The sequence below is a fragment of the Phyllobates terribilis genome, unplaced genomic scaffold (assembly GCF_046119375.1).
Source record: "Phyllobates terribilis strain yellow unplaced genomic scaffold, ASM4611937v1 Scaffold_10__3_contigs__length_209671492, whole genome shotgun sequence".
Taxonomy (NCBI): domain Eukaryota; kingdom Metazoa; phylum Chordata; class Amphibia; order Anura; family Dendrobatidae; genus Phyllobates; species Phyllobates terribilis.
In genome coordinates this window covers 173,642,455-173,655,483 of record NW_027362770.1, presented here as the reverse complement: position 1 = coordinate 173,655,483, position 13,029 = coordinate 173,642,455, and the positions used below count along the sequence as shown (strand labels likewise).

The window sequence follows — 13,029 nt, the reverse complement described above, 5'->3', positions numbered from 1 at the left end:
TAGCGGTGTCTTTTACAGGCACAGATTGGAGGCCACAGCTTCCAGAACCTGCCATCTGTTCCCGCAGACAGTCCTGGCTCGTCACCATCCTTCGACCTCCTCCTTCTGTTGTGGGAAGTGGCTGCCAGGTTCTACAACATCCACGAGCAACCTGGTTCTCGCAATGGGGAACTTGTCATCTCCAGCGAGAGGCAGAAGACAATGGCAGGATGAGGACCGATGGTTAATGATGAAGCACGTGGACCGGAGCAGGAGGATAAGTCTATTATGTACGGTGCTCTGTAATCACCACTGAAAATCACTGTAACCGGCAGAGGTTGCAACGCCTGTCACATTCTGTGTAGTTCCACCTTGTGCCACCAAAACAGCTCCGGCCCGGCAAGTCCTGGACTCCACACGACCTATGAAAGAGTCCCACAGTATACCAGGAACACCCCACAAGACCTGCCGTATACCGAGAACACCCCACAAGACCTGCCGTATACCGGGAACACCCAACAAGACATGCCATATACCGGAAACACCCCACAAGATTCGCCGTATACCAGAACACCCCACAAGACCTGCCGTATACCGGAAACACCCCACAAGACCTGCCGTATACCGGGAACACCCAACAAGACCTGCCGTATACCAGGAAACACCCCACAAGACCTGCCGTATACCGGGAACACCCAACAAGACCTGCCGTATACCGGGAACACCCCACAAGATCTGCCGTATACCAGAAACACCCCACAAGAAGTGCTGTATACTGGGAACACCCCACAAGACCTGCCGAGTACTGGGAACACCCCACAAGACCTGCCGTATACCAGGAACACGCCACAAGATCTGCCGTATACCGGGAACACCCCTCAAGATTCACCGTATACCAGAACACCCCACAAGACCTGCTGTATACTAGGAACACACCACAAGAAATGCCGTATACTAGGAACACCCCACAAGACCTGCCGTATACCGGGAACACCCACAAGACCTGGAATATACCGGGAACACCCCACAAGATTCGCCGTATACCAGAACACCCCACAAGACCTGCTGTATACTGGGAACAACCCACAAGACCCACCGTATACCGGGAACACCCACAAGACCTGCTGTATACCGGGAACACCCCACAAGACCTGCCGTATACCGGGAACACCCCAGAAGAGCGGCCATATACAGGGAACACCCCATAAGACCAGCCTTATACCGGGAACACCCCACAAGATCTTCTGTATACTAGGAACACCCCATAAAACCTGCCTTATACCGGGGACACCCCACAAGACCTGCCTTATACCGGGGACATCCCACAAGACCTGCTGTATACAGGGAACACCCCAGAAGAGCTGCTGTATACTCGGAACACCCAACAAGACCTGCCGTATACCAGGAACACCCCACAAGACCTGCCGAGTACTGGGAACACCCCACAAGACCTGCCGAGTACCTGGAACACCCCACAAGACCTGCAGTATAGTGGGAATATCCCACAAGACCTGCCGTATACCGGGAACACCCTAGAAGAGCTGCGGTATACTGGTAACACCCCACAAGACCTGCCAAGTACTGGGAACACCCCACAAGACCTGCCATATACTGGGAACACCCCACAAGACCTGCCGAGTACTGGGAACACCCCACAAGACCTGCAGTATAGTGGGAATATCCCACAAGACCTGTCGTATACCGGGAACACCCTAGAAGAGCTGCGGTATACTGGGAACACCCCACAAGACCTGCCGAGTACTGGGAACACCCCACAAGACCTGCCGTATACTGGGAACACCCCACAAGACCTGCCGCATACCGGGAACACCCCACAAGACCTGCCGTATACTGGGAACACCCCACAAGACCTGCCGTATACCGGGGACAAAACAGTTTTGCTTGCTCATTTTTCCTGCTTCCACTAAATGACTGTTTTTCCTGTGACCAGTGAGACTCTTGCTGTGGCTGGTTGGGGGCTTCTGGGGGGCTTTGTGGTGGTGATGGGGCAGATGATCCCATCCCCAGATACACATTTAAGGATTCCTCGACTACAACGCACAAGCGATGGGGGTGGGGAGGAATTACGTTTCTGTCCGGATTCACAGATTTGGATCTCTGCCTCCGCTTCTCACTTCTCGGCCGCTTTACTCGACATTCATTCTCTGTCCGTTTCCAGGGACAACACGTAACAGAGCAGCAAAAATGGGAGCAGGTTCAGAGCGACCCTCCCCTCCGGCCCCCAACAGAGGGACTGAATGAGGCTCATTCATCAGGGGAGGAATGGAGGCGCTCGGCGAGGGAGGAAAGGAAATGAGCTCCAGAGAAACCGCCACCTGACCCACAACACAATCACCAAAAATATGCGCCCCCCTATATACATTGTAAGACCGGGGGTCCGGGACCGCTGACGTCATAGGATCCCGCTCTATCATCAGCGTCACCTTTAATTCGTTTTATCCGATAATCCAAAGAATCCAATAATCCGAGTCTTGCATCTCCGGATGGCATCATTGTATGGAAATTCCATCATTAATGGTCCTAACAAACGTTGTGTTTCAACGCAGGATCAGACATAGGGGATATTATAGGGCACAACCAAAGCCTCTGACAGGCCCAAATTTTAGGAACCAATCCTGACAATTTTGGCATTTGACAGTCGGAAAAGGGATGTGGTTTATGTAATCCCACCCAAGGTGAGCGCCCCCCCTTGGATTTTGGGGCAAATTCTCACTTTTATAATTTGTCATCAACGGTCAAGTCTTCCCATGAAGGTGTCTACACCTCTTACCCAGACACTGACAGCAACGAGCGGCGGGCAGGAGGCGGCAGGGTCATTATACTGCACAGGTCCTTCATGGCCAGGGGCCGGTGTGTGCACAGTTACATATTGTAGGGACAGATATACTTAAAGGGCAGCACGGTGGTGCAGTGGTTAGCACTGTATGGTGGCTCAGTGGTTAGCACTGCAGCCTTGCAGCGCTGGGGTCCTGGGTTCAAATCCCACCAAGGACAATATCTGCAAGGAGTCTGTATATTCTCCCTGTGTTTCTGTGGGTTTCCTCCGGGTTCTCCGATTTTCTCCCACACTCCAAAGAGTTCTGTGGAATGAAATTAATGGTGCTATATAAGTGAGTAAAATAAAAAAAAAATAGACTAGAGAGAGAGAGAGGGAGAGAAGCCCCAGTAAAATGGGACTGCTTCCTGTTAGAAAGATAGTGGAAGTACAGTAATCAACATTAAGTTCAAGTGCAGTGGACTACTGATGTCCGGTGGTGTACCGCCAATGGTGCAGACCGCGGTGCAAGCCCCCCTCCTCCGCATCATACTTTCAACTGTTTCGGCATCCTGTATGGAGGACTATGTGAGGCCCATTATACTGTATGGAGGACTGTGGGGCCATTATACCGGGAAGCCTTACTGGAATCCATTGCGGACATTATTGCAATGTCCGGAGTTCAAGGCTTATCCTCTGGAGCACAGGGGACGATTGACGTGGGACCGCGTGAAGGAAATGTAATGGATCCCGGGTGCACTGCAGAACTGGATGGGTAATCCCTGGGGCAGACGAAAAACAGTAAACGTAGAGATAGTCCAGGAGGAACGGATAGTGATGCTGAAAATGTGCTGTATTAAGGAAACAAGGAATAAGAAGTGCTGTGCCCGATACTGCGTGTTACAATCTGATGAACCTGAACTGTCCAGTAAACATCTGTTTGTTGAAATAAACTGGGTGTCCCCTGAGTTATGTGCGGCGGCTCCAGAGGATGGAGGCCTGAAGACTGCAGAGGCCTGAAGACTGCAGAGGCCTGAAGACTGCAGAGGCCTGAAGACTGCGGAGGCCTGAAGACTGCGGAGGCATGGAGACTGCGGAGGCCTGGAGACTGCGGAGGCCTGGAGACTGTGGAGGCCTGGAGACTGTGGAGGCATGGAGACTGTGGAGGCCTGGAGACTGTGGAGGCCTGGAGACTGTGGAGGCATGGAGACTGTGGAGGCATGGAGACTGTGGAGGCCTGGAGACTGTGGAGGCCTGGAGACTGCGGAGGCCTGGAGACTGCGGAGGCCTGGAGACTGCGGAGGCCTGAAGACTGCGGAGGCCTGAAGACTGCGGAGGCCTGGAGACTGTGGAGGCATGGAGACTGTGGAGGCATGGAGACTGTGGAGGCATGGAGACTGTGGAGGCCTGGAGACTGTGGAGGCCTGGAGACTGCGGAGGCCTGGAGACTGCGGAGGCCTGGAGACTGTGGAGGCATGGAGACTGCGGAGGCCTGGAGGCATGGAGACTGCGGAGGCCTGGAGGCCTGGAGACTGCGGAGGCATGGAGACTGTGGAGGCATGGAGACTGCGGAGGCCTGGAGACTGCGGAGGCCTGGAGACTGCGGAGGCCTGGAGACTGCGGAGGCCTGGAGGCCTGGAGACTGCGGAGGCCTGGAGACTGCGGAGGCCTGGAGACTGCGGAGGCATGGAGACTGCGGAGGTATGGAGACTGTGGAGGCCTGGAGACTGTGGAGGCATGGAGACTGCGGAGGCCTGAAGACTGCGGAGGCCTGGAGACTGCGGAGGCATGGAGACTGCGGAGGCATGGAGACTGTGGAGGCCTGGAGACTGTGGAGGCATGGAGACTGCGGAGGCATGGAGACTGTGGAGGCCTGGAGACTGTGGAGGCCTGGAGACTGTGGAGGCATGGAGACTGTGGAGGCCTGGAGACTGCGGAGGCATGGAGACTGCGGAGGCATGGAGACTGCGGAGGCCTGGAGACTGCGGAGGCATGGAGACTGCGGAGGCACGGAGACTGCGGAGGTCTGGAGACTGCGGAGGTCTGGAGACTGTGGAGGCATGGAGACTGCGGAGGCCTGAAGACTGCGGAGGCCTGGAGACTGCGGAGGCCTGGAGACTGCGGAGGTCTGCGGCTTACAAGTGAGTGTGATGCACATACACCCGACAGCACATTGGGACTGGGACATGATTTTCCTACAAAGTGGCAAGACGTTATGGAGCAGCAGCTCGTGAACAGCTATCTCCCTTGATCACTTTACATGTGCCTAGAGCAGGTGTATGAACAGGGGCCGGTGTGTGCCCTGAAGCCGGTGTGTGCCCTGAAGCCGGTGTGTGCCCTGAAGCCGGTGTGTGCCCAGAGGCCGGTGTGTGCCCTAAGGCTGGTGTGTGCCCTGAAGCCGGTGTGTGCCCAGGGGCCGGTGTGTGCCCAGAGGCCGGTGTGTGCCCAGAGGCCGGTGTGTGCCCTGAAGCCGGTGTGTGCCCAGAGGCCGGTGTGTGCCCTGAAGCCGGTGTGTGCCCTGAAGCCGGTGTGTGCCCAGAGGCCGGTGTGTGCCCTAAGGCTGGTGTGTGCCCTGAAGCCGGTGTGTGCCCAGGGGCCGGTGTGTGCCCAGAGGCCGGTGTGTGCCCTGAAGCCGGTGTGTGCCCAGGGGCCGGTGTGTGCCCTGAAGCCGGTGTGTGCCCAGGGGCCGGTGTGTGCCCAGAGGCCGGTGTGTGCCCTGAAGCCGGTAAGTGCCCAGGACCCGGTGTTACCAGAGGCCGGTGTATGCCCAAAGGCTGCTGTGTGCCCGGAAGCCAGTGTCTGCCAGGGATGGGTGTGTGCCCAAAGGCTGGTGTGTGCCCAGGGGCCAGTGTGTGCCCAGGGGCCGGTGTGTGCCCTGAAGCCGGTGTGTGCCCAGGGGCCGGTGTGTGCCCAGAGGCCGGTGTGTGCCCTGAAGCCGGTGTGTGCCCAGGGGCCAGTGTGTGCCCAGGGGCCGGTGTGTGCCTTTTGAAAATGAGGAGGTTGGAGACAACTGGAGCTCGGTTCCTGCCTGAAGACAGCCCAGCGGTCGAGGTCAAGGGCTCTAAGCTCACATCCATCTGGTCAGGAAAACCCAAGTACAAACCATCTATTAATATCACAATAATCCTATTAAAGAGTGAAGACAATCCAGACTAAGGCGCCGCTTATCACCCCGAGGAAACCGGCACACAAGAGCCAGACTCCCCACAGAGAAATACAACCCACAGAACAGTCTATAATTATATACAGGTGATACCCAGGTTATACCGGCTGTATCTATATTATTATATACATGAGATACCCAGGTTATACCAGCTGTATCTATATTATTATATACATGAGATACCCAGGTTATACCAGCTGTACATATATAATTATATACAGGTGATACCCAGGTTATACCGGCTGTATCTATATTATTATATACATGAGATACCCAGGTTATACCGGCTGTATCTATATTATTATATACATGAGATACCCAGGTTATACCAGCTGTACATATATAATTATATACAGGAGATACCCAGGTTATACCAGCTGTACATATATAATTATATACAGGTGATACCCAGGTTATACCGGCTGTATCTATATTATTATATACATGAGATACCCAGGTTATACCGGCTGTACATATATAATTATATACAGGAGATGCCCAGGTTATACCAGCTGTACATATATAATTACATACAGGAGATGCCCAGGTTATACCAGCTGTACATATATAATTATATACAGGAGATGCCCAGGTTATACCGGCTGTATCTATATTATTATATACATGAGATACCCAGGTTATACCAGCTGTATCTATATTATTATATACATGAGATACCCAGGTTATACCAGCTGTATCTATATTATTATATACATGAGATACCCAGGTTATACCAGCTGTACATATATAATTATATACAGGTGATACCCAGGTTATACCGGCTGTATCTATATTATTATATACATGAGATACCCAGGTTATACCAGCTGTATCTATATTATTATATACATGAGATACCCAGGTTATACCAGCTGTACATATATAATTATATACAGGTGATACCCAGGTTATACCGGCTGTATCTATATTATTATATACATGAGATACCCAGGTTATACCGGCTGTATCTATATTATTATATACATGAGATACCCAGGTTATACCAGCTGTACATATATAATTATATACAGGAGATACCCAGGTTATACCAGCTGTACATATATAATTATATACAGGTGATACCCAGGTTATACCGGCTGTATCTATATTATTATATACATGAGATACCCAGGTTATACCGGCTGTACATATATAATTATATACAGGAGATGCCCAGGTTATACCAGCTGTACATATATAATTACATACAGGAGATGCCCAGGTTATACCAGCTGTACATATATAATTATATACAGGAGATGCCCAGGTTATACCAGCTGTACATATATAATTATATACAGGAGATATCCAGGTTATACCAGCTGTGCATATATAATTATATACAGGAGATGCCCAGGTTATATCATCTGTACATATATAATTATATACAGGAGATACACAGGTTATACCAGCTGTACATATATAATTATATACAGGAGATATCCAGGTTATACCAGCTGCACATATATAATTATATACAGGAGATGCCCAGGTTATACCAGCTGTACATATATAATTATATACAGGAGATATCCAGGTTATACCAGCTGCACATATATAATTATATACAGGAGATGCCCAGGTTATACCAGCTGTACATATATAATTATATACAGGAGATATCCAGGTTATACCAGCTGTACATATATAATTATATACAGGAGATGCCCAGGTTATATCATCTGTACATATATAATTATATACAGGAGATACACAGGTTATACCAGCTGTACATATATAATTATATACAGGAGATACCCAGGTTATACCAGCTGTGCATATATAATTATATACAGGAGATATCCAGGTTATACCAGCTGCACATATATAATTATATACAGGAGATGCCCAGGTTATATCATCTGTACATATATAATTATATACAGGAGATACACAGGTTATACCAGCTGTACATATATAATTATATACAGGAGATACACAGGTTATACCAGCTGTACATATATAATTATATACAGGAGATATCCAGGTTATACCAGCTGCACATATATAATTATATACAGGAGATGCCCAGGTTATACCAGCTGTACATATATAATTATATACAGGAGATATCCAGGTTATACCAGCTGCACATATATAATTATATACAGGAGATGCCCAGGTTATACCAGCTGTACATATATAATTATATACAGGAGATATCCAGGTTATACCAGCTGTACATATATAATTATATACAGGAGATGCCCAGGTTATATCATCTGTACATATATAATTATATACAGGAGATACACAGGTTATACCAGCTGTACATATATAATTATATACAGGAGATACCCAGGTTATACCAGCTGTCCATATATAATTATATACAGGAGATGTCCAGGTTATACCAGCTGTACATATATAATTATATACAGGAGATGCCCAGGTTATACCAGCTGTGCATATATAATTATATACAGGAGATACCCAGGTTATACCAGCTGTACATATATAATTACATACAGGAGATACCCAGGTTATACCAGCTGTAAAATATATAATTATATACAGGAGGTACCCAGGTTATACCAGCTGTAAAATATATAATTATATACAGGAGGTACCCAGGTTATACCAGCTGCACATATATAATTATATACAGGAAATGCCCAGGTTATACCAGCTGTACATATATAATTATATGCAGGAGATGCCCAGGTTATACCAGCTGTACATATATAATTATATACAGGAGATGCCCAGGTTATACCAGCTGTACATATATAATTATATACAGGAGGTACCCAGGTTATACCAGCTGCACATATATAATTATATACAGGAAATGCCCAGGTTATACCAGCTGTACATGTATAATTATATATAAAGGATACCCAGGTTATACCAGCTGTACACATACCACTTGTAGCCAAGAAGGAAAGTACAAATTGCATCTTTCTGGAGAAATTGTGTAATACTTCATTACTTCTGTGGTGGCGCTGCAGGAAAAGGAAATACTTGCTCCGAGGTTTCCCCCCAAACCTTAGATGATTACATAGGAATCCTTGACATAAAAAAGTTTCTTCAAAGTAAAAATAAAATCCTTCCTGTAACATTCAATGAAACTTTAAAGAAAAATTCCAGAATAAAAACATCCCACCTCCAAGTTCTGCAAATTCAAAAGCTAAATCCGTGATTCTGAGCCAGAGACCTCCCTGCATCTCCCCCTCTAGAATATGGGGGCATCTATCTATCTTTGGTCGCCAGTCTTTTTGTTGTACTTGTGCTGTGACCTTCCCCTCCTGCATTATCACATTATCATCATCAACATGACGTTACCAAAGTGACCGAAGCATAAAATTAATAATATTATAACATTAGAAGGTCCATTTGTTTGAGAACAAGAGGGACATTAGATCAGAGGGTCTATTGGTTTGAGAAGCAGGGGGGCATTAGCACAGAGGGTCTGTGGGTTGGAGCAGCAGAGAAGCATTAGATCAGAGGATCTATGGGTTGGAGTAGCAGAGGGACATTAGCACAGTGTCTGTGGGTTGGAGTAGCAGAGGAGCATTAGCCAGAGGGTCTATGTTTTGGAGTAGCAGAGGGGCATTAGCCAGAGGGTCTATGGGTTGCAGTAGCAAAAGGGAATTAGCACAGAGGCCTGTGGGTTGGAGTAGCAGAGGGGCATTAGATCAGAGGGTCTGTGGGTTGGAGCAGCAGAGGGGCATTAGCCAGAGGGTTTATGGGTTGGAGTAACAGAGGGGCATTAGATCAAAGGGTCCGTGGACTGGAGCAGCAGAGGGGCATTAGAACAAAGGGTCTTTGGGTTGGAGCAGCAGAGGGGTATTAGCACAGAGGACCTTTGGGTTGGAGCAGCAGAGGGGCAATAGATCAGAGGGTCTGTGGGTTGTAGCAGTAGAGGGGCATTAGCCAGCGGATCTATGGGTTGGAGCAGCAAAGGGGTATTAGCACAGAGGGTCTATGGGTTGGAGTAGCAGAGGGGCATTAGATCAGAGGGTCTGTGGTTGGAGTAGCAGAGGGGCATTAGATCAAAGGGTCCATAGACTGGAGCAGCAGAGGGGCATTAGAACAAAGGGTCTTTGGGTTGGAGCAGCAGAGGGGTATTAGCACAGAGGGCCTGTGGGTTGGAGCAGCAGAGGGGCAATAGATCAGAGGGTCTGTGGTTGGAGTAGCAGAGGGGCATTAGATCAGAGGGTCTGTGGGTTGGAGTAGCAGAGGGGTATTAGCCAGAGGGTTTATGGGTTGGAGTAACAGAGGGGCATTAGCCAGAGGGTTTATGGGTTGGAGTAACAGAGGGGTATTAGATCAAAGGGTCCGTGGACTGGAGCAGCAGAGGGGCATTAGAACAAAGGGTCTTTGGGTTGGAGCAGCAGAGGGGTATTAGCACAGAGGGCCTGTGGGTTGGAGCAGCAGAGGGGCAATAGATCAGAGGGTCTGTGGGTTGTAGCAGTAGAGGGGCATTAGCCAGCGGATCTATGGGTTGGAGCAGCAGAGGGGTATTAGCACAGAGGGTCTGTGGTTGGAGTAGCAGAGGGGTATTAGCACAGAGGGTCTGTGGTTGGAGCAGCAGAGGGACATTAGATCAGAGGGTCTGTGGTTGGAGCAGCAGAGGGACATTAGATCAGAGGGTCTGTGGGTTGGAGCAGCAGAGGGGTATTAGTACAGAGGGTCTGTGGGTTGGAGCAGCAGAGGGGTATTAGCACACAGGGTCTGTGGTTGGAGCAGCAGAGGGACATTAGATCAGAGGGTCTGTGGGTTGGAGCAGCAGAGGGGCATTAGTACAGAGGGTCTGTGGGTTGGAGCAGCAGAGGGGTATTAGTACAGAGGGTCTGTGGGTTGGAGCAGCAGAGGGGTATTGGCACAGAGGTTCTGTTGTTGGAGCAGCAGAGGGGCATTAGTACAGAGGGTCTGTGGGTTGGAGCAGCAGAGGGGTATTAGTACAGAGGGTCTGTGGGTTGGAGCAGCAGAGGGGTATTGGCACAGAGGTTCTGTTGTTGGAGCAGCAGAGGGGCATTAGATCAGAGGGTCTGTGGGTTGGAGCAGCAGAGGGGTATTAGTACAGAGGGTCTGTGGGTTGGAGCAGCAGAGGGGTATTAGCACAGAGGGTCTGTGGTTGGAGCAGCAGAGGGACATTAGATCAGAGGGTCTGTGGGTTGGAGCAGCAGAGGGGCATTAGTACAGAGGGTCTGTGGGTTGGAGCAGCAGAGGGGTATTAGTACAGAGGGTCTGTGGGTTGGAGCAGCAGAGGGGTATTGGCACAGAGCTTCTGTTGTTGGAGCAGCAGAGGGGCATTAGTACAGAGGGTCTGTGGGTTGGAGCAGCAGAGGGGCATTAGTACAGAGGGTCTGTGGGTTGGAGCAGCAGAGGGGCATTAGCACAGAGGGTCTGTGGTTGGAGCAGCAGAGGACATCATACTGCTGCTCTGTCTTTGCTACTGAAGCCATGGAGGACACAGTCACTTACTTTGATGCCTCTGTCACTCCAGCTCCTGTCCTCTCTTTTCCCTCTGCTTAGTTTCTTGCCCCAGTCCCTGCGCCTTCTGTGCACCTTTGCACCTAATATCTTCTCTGTTGCTCTTTCTTGCAGTCAGGGGTTTTGTCCGGATTTCTCCAGGATCTCTGCTTGTCCCTGAGATGGAAAGTTCTTGAGTTGCTGCTGTCTCCGCCTGTCGGTGCCTGTGCTGAGGAGTCTGCTGAGGAGCAGGGAGTGGATGAGACAGTGACAGCTCTGGGAGCTCTGCATGATAAGCAGGAGCTCAGCCTGGGACCATTCTCCTCCCTGCTCAGGGGGCTGTGCTCTGCCCTGGGGGGATCACATTCCAGGCAGAAAGAAGAAAGAAACATCTGTTTACAAATAAAGAGAATGTGACTTTATTCAGGAAATGTTATTTGTAAACATCAGAATGTATCTTGTAAGGGAAGAGTAAAGGAGAGGATGCAGGGGAGACAGAGACACAGGGAGGAGAAGAGCACAGACAGAGGTAGGGATGGATGACACCAACAAAGAAGAAGAGGTAAAGGTGTAAGAAAAGCAGAAGGTTCTGATATCCATAGGGATACATGAAGAGAAGGCTCAGGGGGGAACATAGAGAGGAAGAGACAAAAAGGAAATAAATACAATGTAATTATCTTGTGGTCAGTCTGATACAGATGGAAGGGAGGAGGGGAGAAGGGTCAGGAAGAGACACAGACTAAAGAAGGAGATGAAGAGAGGAAAGAAGAGCACAGAAAAAGTAAGGCTCAATGCTACAAACACAGGCAAGAAAGAAGGGAAGAGGTGCAAGAAAAGCAAAAGGTTCTGTTATTGACAGTGACATATGAAGGGAAGGCTCAGGGAGGAACATAGAGAGGAAGCAACAGATGAAGAAGGACAAAAAGGGAACAAAGAAATACAATGTCATCTGTCTTGTGGTCAGTCTGATACTGATGGAAGGGAGGAGGAGAAGGGTCAGGAAGGGACTAAAGGAGGAGTTGAATAGAGGAAAGAGAAGTGCAGAGAAAGAAGTAGGGATCAATTACTCAAACACAGGGAAGAAAGACGGGAAAAGGGTTCAAGAAAAGCAAAATGTTCTGTTATAGAGAAAGGAATGGAAACGCAGGGGGTAACAGAGAGGAAGAGATGTAGATGAGGGAGTACCAAAGAGAAGCAAACAAGTACAATGTCATCTGTCTTGTGGTTAGTCTGATACACATGGAAAAAGTGTAGATGAAGGTATTGGCACAGAAATATAAAGGAAAGGTACATGGAGAAAAAAAGGCATAGTGGAGAAAGGGGGAAGGAAGGAGCAAACAAGGAGAAACAATGACAGAGGAGAAAGAAAAAAAAGAATAACAGAAAGAGGGAGTAACAAACAGAGAAAGAGAGGAAAAATGAAAGGCAAAACAGAGAGGAAAGGTCAAGGAAGTTATGTAGAGAGGAAGGGAGAGGAAGGAGCAAACAAAGAGAAACAAAGGCATAGTGGAGAAAGAGGGAATGAAGGAGCACATATACATGGATAATTAAAGGCGTAGTGGAGAAAGGAGAAGTTAAATGGAGTAACAAAGCAGGATAGAAGGGAAAGGTAAAGGACATCAATAACAGAGGAAAGGTCAAGGGAGGAACTTTGAGAGGAAGGAGCACATATTTGTTGGTAAACAGAGGCATA

General features: G+C 48.9%; 1 protein-coding gene across 1 annotated transcript in view; it reads right to left on the bottom strand.

Moving 5' to 3' along the window:
* Positions 1-11,651, bottom strand: part of PTN (pleiotrophin) — an 86,641-nt gene extending 74,990 nt beyond the window's left edge. Inside the window, exon 1 of the mRNA XM_073650184.1 lies at positions 11,349-11,651. The gene's annotated coding sequence lies outside the window, so the exon portion shown is untranslated. The remainder of the gene's footprint in view (positions 1-11,348) is intronic.
* Positions 11,652-13,029: the final 1,378 nt, after the last annotated feature.